Raw genomic sequence first — 18,773 nt, forward strand, 5'->3', positions numbered from 1 at the left:
TTCTTCCTTCATTTTTTCTTTCTTTCTGGATCCTGCTTTATTAAAGAATACTTTTTAAATACAATAGGGCAATGAAGTAATTCTTGTTTTGTGTTTCTGGTTTTTTTTAACTGGGTAGTAAGGTGATTTTTCTCTCTGCAACTTTGATCACTGGAAGGCAGGACACAAGTAAGCTTTCTAAAACTTCCTTCTTTGACAATAAATGAGATATTGGAGTACATCTTTGGGATAGATTTTTACTAGTTCTGAGAGTGATCGCAGACAGAGAAAGAAAGAAAAAGTGACTTTGTTTATCTGGGAGCTTTGCCCATGCCCATTAGTCTCACACTAATTTGTGATGGAATCTTTAGACCACACAGTGCCTGCTCTGTATCTGGAGGAGCAGGGGACTAAAAGTCGGCCACATGGACAGTCAACCGTGTCTACATAACCAGGTTCCAGCAAAACCCTGGACACCGAGGCTCAGGCGAGCTTCCCTGGTTGGCCATGCTTCCTGCGTATTGTCACACATTGTTGCAGGGGTCCTTTAGCACTGTCTGTGAGCCCACAACTGGGAGAGGACAACTGAAGCTCCAAGTGTGGAATTCTGGCTGATTTTAATCTGTGTTCTTTCACTGTAATAAGCCATAACTATGAGGATCACAGTGTCAGTGAGTTCTAAGAGTCCTTCTGGGGAATCACTAAACCTGAGGGCGGGCCAGGTTTGGCGGCTCACACCTGCAATTCCAGCACTTGGGAGGCTGAGGCAGGTACATCACTTGAAGTCAGGAGTTCAAGACCAGCCTGGCCAACATGGTGAAACTCTATCCCTACTAAAAATACAAAATTAGCCAGGCGTGGTGGCACACACCTATGGTCCCAGCTATTCAGGAGACTGAGGTGGGAGGATCACATGAACCCGGGAGGCAGAGATTGCCGTGAGCCAAGATCACGCCACTGCACTGCAGCCTACATGACCGAGAGAGACTATGTCTCAGAACAAAACAAAACAAAGACCTGGGGTGGTTTTGGGGACCTCCCAAACTTGCAATTGATGTCAGAAGTGAGGGCGGTCTGTGGACTACTCACTAATGCTGCACTAAGAGAAAAAGCACAAATATACGTAATTAGAAATCAGAAGGAATATGAGCACGATGACAGTATCCCGGGAGTGGGGAAAAGACACCATGAGGATCCATTTTACAGATGCTGTAGTTCTCATGCCCTGTATCTGTACCGACGTCTTCCGGAACCTGTCCATGGAGCCCTCTGTAGAGAGAGAGTATTCCCTCAGCAAACCACTTTCTTCAAAGAGTTCATTTCTTCCTCACTCCTCCACTGACAAGTTCAGACTTTCAGTCTATAATCCCAGCACTTTGGAAGGCCAAATTGGGATAATCTCTTGAGGCCAGGAGTTCAAGACCAGCCTGAGCAACATTGCAAAACCCCCATCTCTATTTTAAAATAATTTTTAAATTCATATTTTCAAAGCAACGTTTCAGTTCTTCTCCCAAGAGGTGCAAATACAAATCTGTGATTTTTCTAAAAGCAGCAGAATTTAACCACTTTACTCAAATCACTCAACTAATGATGATGAGGAATGATGATGAGGACACAACTTAGGAACAGTCAAATGGAAGAGACAAAACAAGGGCTATTGGAGGAACAAAGTAAGATCTGAATAATGGCAATTACAGTAACTCACGTTTTCTGTGGAGTTGGAGGCATTTAAAATGTTCGTTATCCTGTGAGGCTGAAAGCTGGTGGGACCCTGTGTGCAGCCAGGCTTGCAGGCTCCTCTCTTGAGGCTGAAGGCTAGAAATTTCCTATGCATGCAGTAAAAGTGAGAAGCCTCCTGGGCTAGGATAAGGCATTAATTAGACCAGATAGCAAACGGGGCAAGGGCCCTAGAATGCCTGTATCTCTGGTATCCTATTTAGGAGGTGATCCTAACATTCCAGGTAGAATATCCTATTTCTATAAATAAAAGCCCAGCTGAAAAGCAGATGAGAATGGAGGCTAGTGGCTGAGGAGCTGGCCCGAACTGTCTGAGTAGTGCTGGAGGCCTCCTAAGAAGAGGGCAATAATGGGATGGGGGACTTTACACCAGCATGAACCAGCCCACCACTAAAGGTCTGGGGACAGGGCTCTTTGGGCCACTGTCTGTCGGTAAGGACAAAGCACGGGCAGAAATGGGGCCAAAGTACTGCGGGGAGAAAGAGCGAGCACCGGGCCAGGTGTGGTGGCTCACGCTTGTAATCCCAGCACTTCCGGAGGCCGAGGCGGGTGGATCACCTGAGGTCGAGTTGGGTGGATCACCTGAGGTCGAGTTTGAGACCAGCCTGGCCAAAATAGAGAAACCCCACCTCTTACTAAAAATACAAAAATATTAGCTGGGCATGGTGGCCAATGCCTGTAATCCCAGCTACTTGGGAGGCTGAGGCAAGAGACTCACTTGAACCCGGGACGCGGAAGTTGCAGTGAGCCAAGGTGGTCCCACTGCACTCCAGCCTGGGTGACACAGTGGGACTCTGTCTCAAAAAAAAAGTGAGCACCCGAGTCAGGGAGGAGCTCCCTTCTCAGCCCTGCATAGAGACACAGATCCAAATCAGTGACTCAGAGTAGAAACAGGAGACGCTGTAGATGGAGACGTCCATGGGAGGAGACGAAGAGATGATGGTTTTCCAAACAACCACCAGATCCCCAATTCTCTGACATCAACTGGGTGTCCAGTCATTTATTTCAATTCTGACACTAACTGCCCAGGGTCAGTGCAGATCCCATAAGCCAAGGGCCCAGTCCCACAGGGCTTGCCCCTTTAGATGCCAGCCACAAATGGGGTCCTCAGACTACTGACACTTTTGCCAAGCCAACTACCAACTTGAGAATTCTCACAACCACCTTCTTCAGGTTCAGTAATTTGTTAGACTACCTCATGGAACTCAGGGTATGCTTTACTTACAATACTGGTTTATTATAAAGGACACAACTTAGGAACAGTCAAACGGAAGAGACGCATAGGGCCATGTATGGGGGGCGGGTGCTGAAAGTTTCTGTGCCCTTTTTGGGACACCGTTCTCCAAGTACATTAATGTGTTCATCAACCCAGAAGCTCTCCAAACCCCATTGCTCACGGGTTTTAACTGAAGTTTTATTACATAATCATGATTGTTTAAAATCATTGGCCAATCAACCTCCAACCCCTCTTCCCTCCCCAGAAGCTGAGGGGACTGAAAGTTCTGACCTTCTAATTGCCTGGTTGGTTTATCTGGTGGCCAGCCCCCATCCTGAAGCTATCTAGGGGTCCTCACCTCGAGTCATCTATTAGCAGACAAAAGATACTCTTCTTATCATTCATAAAATCATAAGGGTTTTAAGAGCATGTGCCGGGAACTGAGAAAAAAGTCCAAATGTATTTTTTTGTTATGCCACAGGAGAAGAGTGGGACATTTTTCCTGTTGACTTCATTTACCCATATACATATAGATAGAGGTCTCTTACTGGTCCACATGTGACTTACAGACATTATCTAATGAAGAGAAGAGAGAGAAAGCCAAGGTGACCCCCTGTGTAGGTCCCACCTGTCACTCAGAGCGGGTTCTCGGGGCCACCATGGGATAGAACACAACCCAGCCACCTCTTGGGGCCCCCATGGGATAGAACACAACCCAGCCACCTCTCGGGGCCCCCATGGGATAGAACACAACCCAGCCACTCAGAAGTTTCTCCAGCCAAAGCTGACACCTAGGTCTATTGTTAGGATTCTGTATTTTACTATGTCACTTTGACAATACTCACACTAAAAAATGAATTTGGCATCTTGAATTTGTTCATTTGGGTTATTAATAACTGAAAGAAAATTTTGCCAAACTCTTCTCAACAATAGCAGAAGTGATTTTCTGGTATGTCTTACTTTTCTTTCTTCTTTTCTTTTCCTTTCTTTTCTTTCTTTCTTTCTTTTTCTTTCTTTTCTTTCTTCTCTCTCTCTTTCTTTCTTTCTTTTCTCGGCTCACTGCAACTTCTACCTCTGTGTTCAAACAATTCTCTTGCCTCAGACTCCCAAGTAGCTGGGACTACAGGCACGTACCACCATGCCTGGCTATTTTTTTGCATGTTTAGTAAAGATGAGGTTTCACCATGTTGGCCAGGCTGGTCTCGAACTTCTGATCTCAAGTGATCTGCCCGCCTTGGGCTCCCAAAATGCTAGGATTACAGGCACGAGCCACCCACTGCACGTAGCCAGTTTTCTGGTATTTTCTATTTTATGATACTGCCCATAATAATACTTTCTTTCATTATAAAGATGCGAGATGAACTGTTTAAACTGAATTAAACAAAGATTAAGTGCTCACTCCCTGTAGTTTGAATACCACTTTCCTGTATTAATTGGAAAGTGGAGAAATTAGTAAGTGTCTTTATGACCAAGATCAGGGAATTTTGCTATGAGTTTATGAGTTCCATTTTTTAGGTGTATAAAGTAATGATCCTCCCTGATGAAAGCTGAAAGCCCTTTCTTTCTATTTTTTAAAATGTTTGATTAATAGAAAATTCCCAAACTACCTTTCCTTCTATATTAGTTATCGTTTTTTGAGATGTGGATGATCTTTCAGTTTCCTGATTCTGGAAAAGAGATGGGGCCAGTCTAAAGAGCAGGGGGAAATATTTTGGACCATCCTGAGGGTTCTGAGAAGCTACAGAGGGAAAGACCACCAGGAGGAGGGGCAGAAGAGAGCAGACAGTTCTCTTTTCACCCCAAGACCTCTGCCTTCTGTTCTTTGCCACCAGCCTTCCGGCCAACACGGCATCAAGGGTCCTTCCCACCTGAGCTCTTACTTTACCCTGGGGCGATGGGCCCTGGAGGATGCCTGCTCAAGCCTCCCTCATGAAGTCCCCCCAAACCACCTTGACTTGGTTCTAATCAATGCCTTGGATAAATCCAGACACACACTATGCAAAATAGCTGGTTTTCTCTCATAGGCAAAAAATTTTGCTCTGCCAGATATCATGACGAACTCTAAATCTTTAGTAATTAGGCAAATGTGGCATTGGCCCAGGGACAGACACATAGGGCAGGGAAAACAGAGAGGCCAGGATCAGGGAGGCCGCGGAGGGACTCTGGAGTGGAGAGACAGCAGTTCTGAGTAGTGAAGAAGAAACAGTGCTTGCAACAGAAAATGCTAAAGGCTGTGGCTGTGTTTTCATGGGATTTTACGTGTGATTGTGAAACCGTTCGATGTTATGTGGTGAAGTTAGTTTAAAATCAATAGAGAGAACATAAACGTTCCTGGGCGGCAGGCCAGACTACAGCAACCTAGAAAATGAACTCATCTGCAGAAAGCAATGCACACTTTAAGGGCAGCTATGCCAGACCCTTGTTTTGTGTGCAGGTCATGGCCAGCAGCCTTTCCCAAGTGTGTGCTACCAAAATCCCATCTCTAATCCCCTCTGTGTTCCTGGGGCAAGTAGGAGTTTATGAAGAGGCTCAATGCTATTAGAGACCTTTCCTCTAAGCCAGTTCCTGAGTGTTGTCTGGTGCTTTTCTCCATTGACTCCCTTCCTTCACCCTGCCCTGAAGTCAAAGAGATTGTGGCAACAGCTAGGGACAGCATGTGAAGTTCATGTTAGTAGGTGAGGTTTGAATTCTAGCTATGTGCCATTTACTCTGCTAAATACATGAAGTCTCGTTTGCCCTCCCAAGAATTCCAAGAGACAGGTAATACTACCATCCTCGTTTCACAAATAAGGAGAGGCAATGACTTGCTTAGGATCACAACCAAGAATTTCATCCTTATACTCTGAGACTAGTCTGGTTGGCAGAAGCACTGTAATTGAAATTGGGAGCTCCTAGTCCCTACAATTTTTTCAACAAGGGCTAAAGGTTCTGAAAGCTACTATGTTGAAGTCAAAAAAGAACTTGAGGTCAGGCACGGGGGCTCACACCTGTAATCCCAGCACTTTAATAGGCCAAAATGGGTGGATGACAAGGTGGGGTATTCAAAACCAGCCTGGCCAGCATGGTAAAACCCCGTCTCTACCAAAAATACAAAACTTAGGCCAGGCGCGGTGGCTCACGCCTATAATCCCAGCACTTTGGGAGGCCGAGACGGGTGGATCACGAGGTCAAGAGATCGAGACCATCCTGGTCAACATGGTGAAACCCCGTCTCTACTAAAAATACAAAAATTAGCTGGGCATGGTGGCGCATGCCTGTAGTCCCAGCTACTCAGGAGGCTGAGGCAGGAGAATTGCTTGAACCCAGGAGACGGAGGTTGTGGTGAGCCAAGATCATGCCACTGCACTCCAGCCTGGGTAACAAGAGCGAAACTCCGTCTCAAAAAAAAAAAAAAAAAAAAAAAAAAAAAAAATACAAAAATTAGCCAGGCATGGTGGCGAGCACCTGTAATCCCAGCTACTGAGGAGACTGAGACAGGAAAATCGCTTGAACCCGGGAGGCAGAGGTTGCAGTGAGCTGAGATTGTGCCAGTGCACTCTAGCCCGGGCAACAAGAGTGAAACTCCATCTCAAAAAAAAAAAAAAAAAAAAAAAGGAAAAGAAAAGAAAAGAAAAAGTACTTGGGGGAGAAAGGGCCAATGAATGATGATTGTCCATTCCCACTTACCTGGTAGCAAAGTGATGTTAATCTTCTATGTATCCTGCTGCAGTTGGCATGTTTTGTACATTATGAAACCCTTTTCCAAGTAGAAAAGAAGGTGTTAGAAAGAGTGCTTTTGAGTTCGTTAGTCATTGCCCTCAGCTGAATAGTAAAAGCTTTAAATCCTTGAGGAAGGGCCTATTGGTGGAAGCCATTCCAAAGTTCCAGACCAAGCAAGAAAGAATTCTGCCATAAGATTGTCTGGCAGACAGATTTCAACTGTTTCCTAGCAGCCTACAGGAATTTGGACTTGTACCTGCAGATTTTGGGCGTGTACCTGCACATGAGCCAATTCCTTAAAATAAAGGACTTTTCAAGCCAAATCCTTACAAAAACTATTCCCACACCAAGAGCAGGCCCATTTATTTTATTCCTTATTTTAAGGAATAAAAATTGATCTAATATCTCTATCTAATCTATCAAAATTGTTCAAAGTTACCAAGTTAATAATGGCCAAAAACTGGAACAGTCCAAATGGCCGTTGCAGTCCATTGGTGTCGTGAAGACTCCGCAGAAACGTGGTGACCGAGGAGAAGCAGCACAGAAACAACACCGAGGGAACGAGGTGAGTCACACAAGAAGATGTGCAATGGTTCCAGTTGCAGGAACCTGAAAAACAACTGGCCCAACTGAAAAAATGCCAAAGACAGTTCTCTGAGAGAAGACATACACATGAGCAATTTGCACACAGTCATCAGGAAAAGGTCACTCAAAGCCACAGCGAGATACCACTCACACTCACTAGCCTGGATAGAATCAGAAAGACAGACAACAACAAATACTGGTGAGGCTGTGGAGAAATGGTAACCCTCCTACTCTGCTGGTAGGAATGGAAAATATACAGCCACTTTGGAAAACTGTCTGGTAATTCAAATGGTTAAACAGAGTTACCATTACCATCCAGTAATTCCACTCCTAGGCATATTTGCAAAAGAAAGGAAAATGTATGTCCACACAAACACTTGTATGTAAATATTCACAGCAGCAGAAGAAAAGGTAACAACTCAACAAATGTCTATCAAACGACAGACTTTTTTTTAAGGCAGAGTCTCGCTGTTGCCCAAGCTGGAGTGCAGTGGTGTGACCTCACATAATTATTATGAGTGATAATAAAATCTGCAATCTCTTTGGTTGCTACTAAAAATGCAATTTAGGGAAATTTAATGATTTTATTACAACATCTTAAAATGTTCCCTGCCATGTGATTCAGCTAACCACAGGATGTTCATGACAGCCATGTCTGTAATAGCAGAAATTTTATAAAATATTAAAACTAAGAACATAGATATATAAACTGTTTTGCAGCCACTTAAGAGCTTACTGTGTAGCTGATGTTACAAAAGCTTATTGTAAATTCTAAGAGAATTTAGAGAAATGCTTCTTGTAAATTCTAAGGGGAAAGTTAGTTGGCTATATATTGTGCATATAATTAGTTACTTTTGCCGAATTACATTACCTGATAAGTTCACTGCTATGATATAGAGGAGTGGTGATAGTGGGTATCCATGTCTTGTTTCTGACTTTAGTGAAAATGCCTCATTGTATCAGTTATCTATCGCTCAGTAACAAACTCCCCAGAAGTTGATTAAAACAACAACAATTATTTCTTTTGCTCACAAATATGCACAGAGTTTGATAGGAATGACTTGCATCTGCTCCACATGACAACAGCTGAGATGGCTCCAACTGGGGCTGGACAATCCACTTTCTTTCTTTTTTTCTTTTTTTTGAGACTGAGTCTCCCTCTGTCACCCAGGCTGGAGTGCAATGGCGCAATATTGGCTCACTGCAACGTCCGCCTCCCGGGTTCAAGCAATTCTCCCGCCTCAACCTCCCGAGTAGCTGGGATTACAGGTGTGCACCACCATGCCTGGCTAATTTTTGTATTTTTAGTAGAGATGGGGTTTCACCATGTTGGCCAGGCTGGTCTTGAACTCCTGACCTTATGATCCACGCAGCTCAGCCTCCCAAAGTGCTGGGATTACAGGCATGAGCCACCTCACCTGGACTGGACGATCCACTTTCAATATAGGTCATTCTCTTGGCTGGCAAGTTAGTGCTAGATGTTGGCTGGGAGTTCAGCTGGTCTGGGGCTGGGGACTGGGGACTTTGGTTCTTCTCTATATGGGCCTCTTCCCAGCTGCTTGGGCTTCCTCACTGGAAGATGGCTGAGTGTCAAGAGCAAATGTCCCAAGGGACCCAGGCAAAAGGGATGACATATTCATGGTATATCTTTGAAAAACACACAGCATCACTTCCACTGTACCTTATTAGTTGAGGAAGCTGCAAACTTCTACCAAGGCTTAAAGGGAGGGGACATAGATTCCACCCATGGGATAGTGACAATGTCATGCTAAGATGAGCATGTAGAGACAATATGGTCTAGAGTTGATATTTTAGCTGGGCACAGTGGCTCACGCCTGCAATCCTAACACTTTGGGAGGCCAAGGCAGGCAGATCATGAGGTCAAGAGTCTGAGACCAGACTGACCAACATAGCAAAACCCTGTCTCTACTAAAAATACAAAAATAAGCTGGGTGTGGTGGCATGTGCCTGTAGTCCCAGCTACTCAGGAGGCTGAGGCAGGAGAATGGCTTGAACCCAGGAGGTGGAGGTTGCAGTGAGCCAAGATCGTCCCATTGCGCTCTAGCCTGGGTGACAGAGCGAGACCCCGTCTCATAAATAAATAAATAAAGCTGATATTTCAATCTCTCCCATTAACAAAAACTTCAAAATACTTTATTTTCCACATAACCACCATACCATTTTTAAATTTTTTATTATTATTACTAGAGACATGGTCTTGCTACATTGCCCAGGCTGGTCTCGAACTCCTGGGCTCAAGAGATTCTCCCACTTTGGCCTCCCAAAGTGTTGGAATTACAGGCATGGGCCACCACGCCCAGCCTATACTCTCTGTAAATGTTTTGTTGATTGCTTTTATCTTGCTTGTTTTTTACCCCACATATTAGAAATCTTATTACTGATTTATACGGTTTAATGTTTGCCACTAAAGAATATATCTCTAAAGAATATAGCTAGGCCAGGTGCAGTGGCTCACACCTGTAATCCCAACACTTTGGGAGGCCAGGTGGATCACCTGAGGTAAGGAGTTTGAGACCAGCCTAGCCAATATGGCGAAAACTCATCTCTACTAAAAATACAAAAATCAGTCGGGCGAGGTGGTACGCTTCTGTAGTCCCAGCTATTCGGGAGGCTGAGGCAGGAGAATCGTTTGAACCCAGGAGGCGGAAGTTGCAGTGAGCCAAGATTGCCCCACTGCACTCCAGCCTGGGTGACAGAGCGAGACTCAGTCTCAAAAAATATATACATATGGCCGGGCGCTGTGGCTCACACCTGTAATCGCAGCACTTTGGGAGGCCAAGGCGGGCGGATCACAAGGTCAGGAGTTCAAGACCAGCCTGATCAACATGATGAAACCCCGTCTCTACTAAAAATATAAAAATTAGCCGGGTGTGGTAGCACATGCCTGTAATCCCAGGTACTTGGGAGGCTGAGGCAGGAGAATTGCTTGAACCCGGGAGGTGGAGGTTGCAGTGAGCCAAGATTGCGCCACTGCACTCCAGCCCGAGTGACAGAGCAGGACTCTGTCCCCCCCCCAAAAAAATGTAAATATATAGATATATATATATAGCTTACCTTGCTTGTTTTTGGACTTTTTACAAATGGAATCGCATATTGGGAATAATATTCTGTTATACTTATTTTACCAAATTTGTAAGATTCATAATGTCATTGAATGTAGACATGATTTGCTTAATTTCATCGCTGCTTGGCACCTTGTGGTTTAAATATACAACCATTTATCACCTGTGCTGTAGACGGACCCAGGGCCACTTCCAGGTTTGTCAATTAACATTCCTGTCCACATATCCTAGTGCAAATGTGTATGAGTTTCTTTAGCATATACCTTCAAGAGCAATAATGTAGATGCTTATGTTACTAAATAATGCCAAACTGTATCAATTTATGCTCCTACCAGCTAGTATAATAGTTCCTGTTCCAAATTCTTGTTACCATAATCTAATTTTGCCAGACTTTTTCCTTTATTTATTTATTTATTTTGAGAAAAAGTCTTGCTCTGTTGCCCAGGCTGGAGTGCAGTGGCGCGATGTCAGCTCATTACAACCTCTGCCTCCCAGGTTCAAGTGATTCTCCTGCCTCAGCCTCCCGAGTAGCTGGGATTACAGGTGCCTGTCACCACACTCGGGTAATTTTTGTATGTTTATGTAGAGATGGGGTTTTGCCATGATGGCCAGCTGGGACTATTTTCTTGTGTATGGTAGGTTTGCAGTGGAAAACAACTCCTTTAATCCTACCTTAATCACACCTTAATGCATGCCACCTTTCCAAAGAGCAAGAGTGTTATCTCCTTTGGAGTCTGCCCCTTCAGATACAGGGCTCTGAACTGCTTGAGGTGGGTGGCTCTGCGTATGGCAGACCGAGTCAGAGAAGACCTGCATTAGCCCAACTCCAGGTTCTTTTACTTCAGCTTGTAGACTGGCCAGATCTAGCCAGAGCTCTTGTCTCTTACAGGACTGTGCTTAAAGCAGCCCAGAGTCACCCAGACCATCACTCTGGATCTCTTCTACCATTTTCCTAATGCCACAGATTTGGTCAATTTTTGGTCTACCCTCCAAAGTAACGCAGGCTCCGAAACCTGACCGTTTTACCACCACGTAATGTGAGGCACCAGCTTTTCAGCCTGTTCCCAGTAAAAAATCAATCAATCATAAATAAATCACAGGCTCTGTTACTATGGACGAAGGGAGGATGAACATTGGTGTCCAACAGACATGACTGAGAAACCCTCATGAACATTGCTGTTCATCCAGGCCATAGCTTGCTTTTGCCTTCGCTTTCTTTTTTCCTTCTTGACTTTTGTTTTTTGGAAAAGTCATTATGTTGTCCTAACTGTTGAATGACAGAACCTGGTTAACCATTCGTTTTTCTCATTCTTCTGTCTTCTAGCTGCCACTGTTGTTGGGGAACAGTCAGGGGTCCTTCTTTCTCCCCTTGGCTTCTTTCAAAAACACTTTCGCTTTTGGCATTTTCATGATTCTTTAACAATGTAAATAAGAACGGGTTTTTAAAAACGGATTCCATCCGAGCATGAATCTGATATGGAGAAAAGAAAAAACTAAAAAAAAAAAAAAAAAAAAGATTCCACTAGTACACACTGACATTCCTGAATCTGTAGATTCGCGAGAATTTTGGATCATAACTATTTGTAGATTCATGAAAATTTCTCAGTCATATCTATTTGATACTGACTTCTTTATTCTCTCTTCTCTCCCTCTGGAACTCCAGTTAGTTTGATTTTACTATATCTTCACTTTTGTATTTTCTTTCCTCCTGTCTCTGTTCTACTTATGAGTAATTTTTTCATGTATTTTTTCTAGTTCATCAAACCTTTCTATAACAATGTCTTATAATTTTGTCTGCTCATTGAGTTTTAAATTGTAATGATCATATTCTTCATTTCTAAATGGCAAAAGCAGTGTCAATAACTAGACATTGTCTTAAAAAGATAACTTATTTAAAAGAACTACATCTATATGACACGGTATACAGTAACACCAAAAATAATTCCTTATAAGGGATTTTGAAACAAATGTCAAACTAGCCCATTCATTTCTTCGGGCTTGATGGCCTTTGCAGTCTTGTGTGCCACCATGATGGTTTAAGGGACTACTTTCTCATGCTAAAGACTGTACCTTTCTTTTGCAAATCATAAATGGAAGATGCCCCCTGGGTTGAGATAAGAGTATTGGATGGAAGAAAATGCAGAGCTGAGTCGCTGAGAGGTGGTGAGAGGGCCGTACAGTGGGGACATGATGATGCACACTTCTAGAAGTGTCGAGTGCTCTGCACCAGTGTGAACCGAGCTAGCCAGCCACGGAAAGGGGAAAGTGCTTCTTGGACCATTGTCTTTCAGTGGGGGTGCAGCAAGAGGCAGAATTGGGGTAGATATCTGTGCAGTCACAGCTTTTTCCTGCTCCCAAACTCATTTCCAAAACTATCTATAGGAGAAAAGAGAGAAAACTTAGGTGAGTTTTCTATGAGTTGGGCAGTGGAGATGTGCACCACTCACATAGCATGGACTCCAATAGACTTCCTGGCCTCTGGTACAGGCCCCAACTCCGCACGAGAATGGAACATCTCGATGAGGCTCTACTTGGTGTGAGGCTGGCCTGAGACCTCTTCTCTCTGGAGTGGTTTCTTTGCTGTCATTTTATTCTCTCCAGTGATTTTCTCCGTTTGTCTCCTGTTTCTACAGGCTGATGCCTGTGGTTCTTGCTTTAGACAAAAGCTGTCCTCATGTTTCCATCATCCTTACTTCTGTTTCCACAGTAAACAAATTGTTCACTTACCTTCCTCTCCAGGTAACTGCCACAAGGTCACAGGCTTTGTCTTCATTCACTGCACTATCCCCATTGCTTGTAATAATGCCTGGTGCAGAGTAAGTGCTTAATACATATTTGCTGAATGTTGAGTTCTTATTATTTTACTTGAGATTCTTTGCAAGATAGAATTGGCTAATTCTGGCACAATTCCTAAGTGAAGCCTGGTGAATTTATCATCTTCAGAAGTACAGCTGGCCCTGCCCTATTATACAACTAGAATGTTTTACCTGTAGGCTTGAAGCAGGTTTTTCATGGATGGAGTTTAGCAATCTCATCCCTGCCTTGCAGAAAAGCTCTCTGGGTCAGAGGCCCCGTGAAAATAATGATATTTACCACTGGATATCGTGTTCTTTAGAATATGAGGTTGAGCTGTTCCAAGAGGATCCTTAATGTTAGTTTCTCAAAAGGGAACAATTTTAGAATGTTTCAGTTACCTACAAATAAATTTACCAAAGGACGTGCAAAACTCCTACAGGAAAAATTATAAAATCTTACTGAGGGACATAGAAATGAGAAAAATGGAGTGACATACAGACTGCCAACTCATTGAAAAACTCAGTAGTGTAAATCAGTCGGTATTGCTCTAAATTATAGAATCAGTGTAATCGCAACAGGCTTTGTAGTGGAACTGGACTGACTGGAGCTGGCTTGGAAATGTACATGACAATGCAAAAGCATCAATAATAGCCAAGACTCTCTTGGAGGAAAGGAGGAAGACAGGAGGACTGCCCTACCTGTTACCACAACAGATTATAGAGTTCTAGTACATAGGCTAGTGTGGCATTGACTCGGGGACACTCAGAGCAGGGAGGAAAATGGGGAGGTCAGGATCAGACTGCATGGGTGGACCTGATTTTTGAGAAGCAGCAATTCTGAACAGTGAAGACAGTGCTTCCAACAGAAAGTGCTAAGGGTTATGGCTATGTTTTTGTAGGATTTAATTTGTGATTGTGAAACCATCTGATGTTATCTGGTGAAACTAGAGTCTAAAACCGACAGGGGAAAACTGTGCACAAGGATCTATCAAAAATGTTCCAAATGGTGTGGCTAATGTGTGTAATCCCAGGCTGACACTCAAGGTCCCAAGCTTGAGCTCAGGAGTTCGAGACCAGCCTCGGCAACATAGTGAGCCCTCCTCTCAACAAAAAAAAATTTTTAAATTAGCTGAGCATGGTGGCACACACCTGTAATCCCAGCTACTTGGGAGACAGAGGTGAGAGGATTGTTTAAGCCCAGTATGTAAAGGCTGCAGTGAGCTATGATGGCACTACTTCACTCCAGCAGGGGCAACAGAGACTCTCTCAAAAAAGAAAAAGCACACAGGTAACAATGAGGGAAAGAAGCAGGTCACACAGAAGATGCGCTAAGATTCCATTTAGGGGAAGCTCAAAAATGAACAGGAAAATTAAACAATGCATGATTTAAAGCACATACATAGGTGGGGAAACAATAAAGTCAGCCAGGGTATCACAGGAGCAGGAGCTCTCTGACCTCAGAGAGGAGCAGGGAGGGACACACAGATGCTTTCTCTGGTCCTGGCACTTCTCCCTTTCATAACCTGCATCACAGTTGCAGAGGCTTTAACTTGATTCTTACTCTTCAAGAATGCATAGATATGTCTTTTTTTTTTTTTTTTTTAATTTTTATTTTGTTAGAGACAGGGTTTCACCATGTTGGCCAGGCTGGTCTTGAACTCCTGACCTCGTGATCCACCTGCCTCAGCCTCCCAAAGTGCTGGGATTACAGGCATGTGCCACCACGCCTGGCCGACACGTCTCTTAAATTATCTGCATCTATGATCCAGTTTACAATAAAAATTATTTTTAATAAGTACTAAGGAAAGACAATGCAATGCATACGAACAGCATTTGCTACGTGCCAAACCCCGACCCACTGCTGTGCAGGACGATCTCAGTGAGTAACAGCAGTGCACAATCACCCTCATTAGATGGTGAGGCCACTTGGGCTACAGACAGTCTCTTGCCCAGAACCACACACTAGGCGTGAGCCAAGCAGGGCTTTCATCACCCAAGTATATCCAATTCTAAAGCCCACAGTATCCACCTCTCTATACAGCCCATCATGTCAATGGTGACAATGGGCCAGTCCGTTCACAGGACAACTGGTTATGCGAAGGTGTCCTTAGTGCTGGGCCATAGCGAAGACCAGACCCGGTCCCACCCACTAACTCACCAGGAGACACATCCGAGCTGACCTCAGGGAGTGCAGTGCGTTCTCAAAACACTATGTGACGCTGGTGTCTTTGACCAAGTAGGGAACTTGATCAAACATCCAAGTTGAGAGCAGGTGATGTGGCCACTCGTGAATCATGCTGATATGCTCCTGAACAACAGGCAAGAGTGAGCACCTTGAATCCTGTTGGGAGCTTCGGGTTTGCCAAATGAAACTTACCTCTCCCGCTGGGCACGGTGGCTCACGCCTGTAATCCCAGCACTTTGGGAGGCCGAGGCAGGTGGATCACAAGGTCAAGAGATCGAGACCATCCTGGTCAACATGGTGAAACCCCGTCTCTACTAAAAATACAAAAAATTAGCTGGGCAAGGTGGTGCGTGCCTGTAATCCCAGCTACTCAGGAGGGTGAGGCAGGAGAATTGCCTGAACCCAGGAGGCGGAAGTTGTGGTGAGCCGAGATCGCGCCATTGCACTCCAGCCTGGGTAACGAGCGAAATTCCATCTCAAAAAAAAAAAAAAAAAAGAAAGAAACTTACCTCTCCCAATCTTTTTTTGAATATTCATTAAGTCTCTCGATTTATCTTTTTATTTTTTGTAGTCAAGAGTTTTGCTCTGTTGCCTAGGCTGGAGTGCAGTGGCACCATCACAACTCACTGCTGCCTCCAACTCCTGGGCTCAAGTGATCCTCCTGCCTCAGCCCTCCAAGCAGCTGGGACTACAGGTGCACACCACCACACCTGGCTAATCTTTAAATTTTTTTGTAGACATGGGGTCTCACTATGTTGTCCAATCTGGTCTAAAACTCCTGGCCTCAAGTGATCCTCCTACCTACCTCAGCCTCCCAATGTGTGAGGATTACAACCATGAGCCACTGTACTCAGCCTCAGATTCATTCATTTTTGAGAGAATTTTGCTCTGTTGCCCAGGCTGGAGTGTAGTGGTGCCATCTCAGCTCACTGCAACCTCCACCCACTGGGTTCAAGTGATTCTCCTGCCTCAGCCTCCTCAGTAGCTGCAACTACAGGTGTGTGCCACCATGCCCGGCTAATTTTTGTATTTTTAGTAGAGACGGGGTTTCATCATGTTGGCCAGGATGGTCTCAAACTCCTGACCTCACGATCTGCCCACCTTAGCCTCCTGAAGTGCTGAGATTACAGGCGTGAGCCACAGCGCCTAGCCTTACTCTTAACTTTTTCTATTCGCTCAGTACTTACTAGTATTTACCAAGTGCCAGCTTTTGTTATAAGCTGATTCCAATTAGGATGCTTGGATTTGCCCTTATATTAGGAATGTATTTTTTAAAATGTGTTTATTGTATACAGTCCTATGAAAGGAGTCCCTAAGCTACTTAAGTAGAGGAAGAGGAGAAACTGGAGTTGTGTATGGGAGTCAGAGTCTCTACTAAGTATAGAAGACAAACTGCCTATGAAGATCTTGAAGCTGTGAACAGGTAAAATCTTAAGGCAAGTTAACATCTAGAGCAAGCTGCATTTCTAAGATCAGACTGAACAAGGAAACTGAATAGCTTAATGAGGGAAAACCAATTCCCATGTAGAAGGAAATCTGGCAGTAAGTGGCCAGGAGCAGGCTGCTGACACCCAGGGGACACAGATTGTCACTTTGATTCAGCAGCGCTTATGAGCTGCCCCATGTCAGGTGGGCACCACCAGGCAAGAAAAAACTCATTTTGAATTGGCTAGTTTAAGATGGCTATTCCAAATGGCGACAGCTTGGGGGCAACTGATTCTGCAGCAATGGGCAGCTGCTGGGTCCCATGAGAACATGGTAACCTCAGATCTGAGCCAGAATCCACCAGCAGTTGGTGACGTGGGGCAGGGCCAGGGGAGTGAGTTGGGAAGAGGATCCTATTTTCAGGTATACAAGTTATGAAAAGGTTAAGGCTCACCAGGGAAGGCTAACCCCAGCTGAGTAGGAAGTATGTCTAGGACAGGAATCCCCTCTAATATTCTCTGGCTTCCACATGAATTAACCCTGCCAAGGGAGGCTATCTCCTCCCTAACCTTAGAATCCAGAGACTGTGGAACTGCTGTAAGAATGCTACCAAGGTCTCACAGTCGGAGGTACTTGGCACTAAGACACAAGTCTACGGAGACGCTGGGTTTGTGTGAGACCTCAGCAGGATGGGGTAGTCCTGGAGGCTGCTGTTGACATGTCTGATACAACAGGATGTTTTCCACAAAGTCTTCAAGTGTCAATAAACGCCAAGGTTCTGTTCCCTGAACAGACACCTATACCCAGAACCGGCTGACAAATGAGCTTAGTATATCTTAACTCCAGGCTCACACCACCTCACAAAGCTTCACCCGCTCTCCTGTTGGCAAATAGGCTTCTGGTAAACTGTCCCTGCTTCCCACCATCCTGATTCCAGCAATCTGTACCAGTGTGGCTAACCAATTGCAGCCCCAGGAACCATAAAGCCCACTGAATGTCATTCCACTTGGACACTGTAGGGCAGATTTTCTCAACCTTGCTTACAGCCACAAGCAGGCTAAGACAATGCTTGAGACTACAGGGTCCTCACAGCCTCAGTACCACTGGAGGGAACCCTGGGAATGTGATCACGTGAACATGTATTTCTTTTAATCTCCAAAAAAAATGTATGAATCCATGTAAATCAATACAGGGACCTCAAAATCTAAATTAAACCCAATCTATGGAAATGTCTTATCTTTTTACCTTTTGAGACAGGGCCTTACTTCGTCACCCAGGTTGGAGTACAGGGGCTGGATCGCAGGTCACCGCAGCTTCTACCGGATGGGCTCAGGTGATTCTCCCACATCAGCCTCCTGTGTAGCCGAGGTACTACGGGAGTATGCCATCACAATCTGCCAATTTTTTTATATCTTTTTAAGATGGGGTTTAACCATGGTGACCAGGCTGGTCCTAACTCCTGAGCTCAAGCAATCATTTTGCCTCCGTCTCCTAAGTGCTAGGACTACGGGTCAGCCAACATGCCAGCCAAGAGTATTTTTCAACAGGCAATGAAAACCGTTAAATCAGTTTAGGATGGGGTCACCGGTATTAATACATAAAAGACGACAAATACAGTCAGGCACAGCGGCTCAGGCCTCTAATTCCAGGACTTTTAAGAAGCCACGGTGGGTGGGTCACCAGGAGGCCAGGAGCTGGGGAGATCAGCCTGCAAAGACCCTGTCTCTAATTAAAAAAAAAAAAAAAAAAAAAAAAAAAAAAAAAAAAAAAAAGCTGGGCACGGTGGCATCTGCCTATAATCTCATTGACTCAGGAGGCTGAAGCAGGAGAATTGCTTGAACCTGCGAGGGGGAGGTCGTAGCAAGCACGAGATCACACCACTGCACTCCAGCCTGGCGACAGTGAGACTCCCTCTCAAAAAAAAAAAAGGCCAGGTGTGGTGGTACAGACCTAAAATCCCAGCTAGGCAGAAGGCTGAGGACAATCGCTTAAATCCAGGAAGCAGAAGTTGCAGTGAACTGAGATCACACCACTGTACTCCAGCCTGGGAAACAGGGAAAGACTGTCTC

Source organism: Aotus nancymaae, unplaced genomic scaffold, assembly GCF_030222135.1.
Source record: "Aotus nancymaae isolate 86718 unplaced genomic scaffold, 86718_ANA_hifiasm-v0.15.2.pri h1tg000038l, whole genome shotgun sequence".
In the NCBI taxonomy this organism is placed as follows: domain Eukaryota; kingdom Metazoa; phylum Chordata; class Mammalia; order Primates; family Aotidae; genus Aotus; species Aotus nancymaae.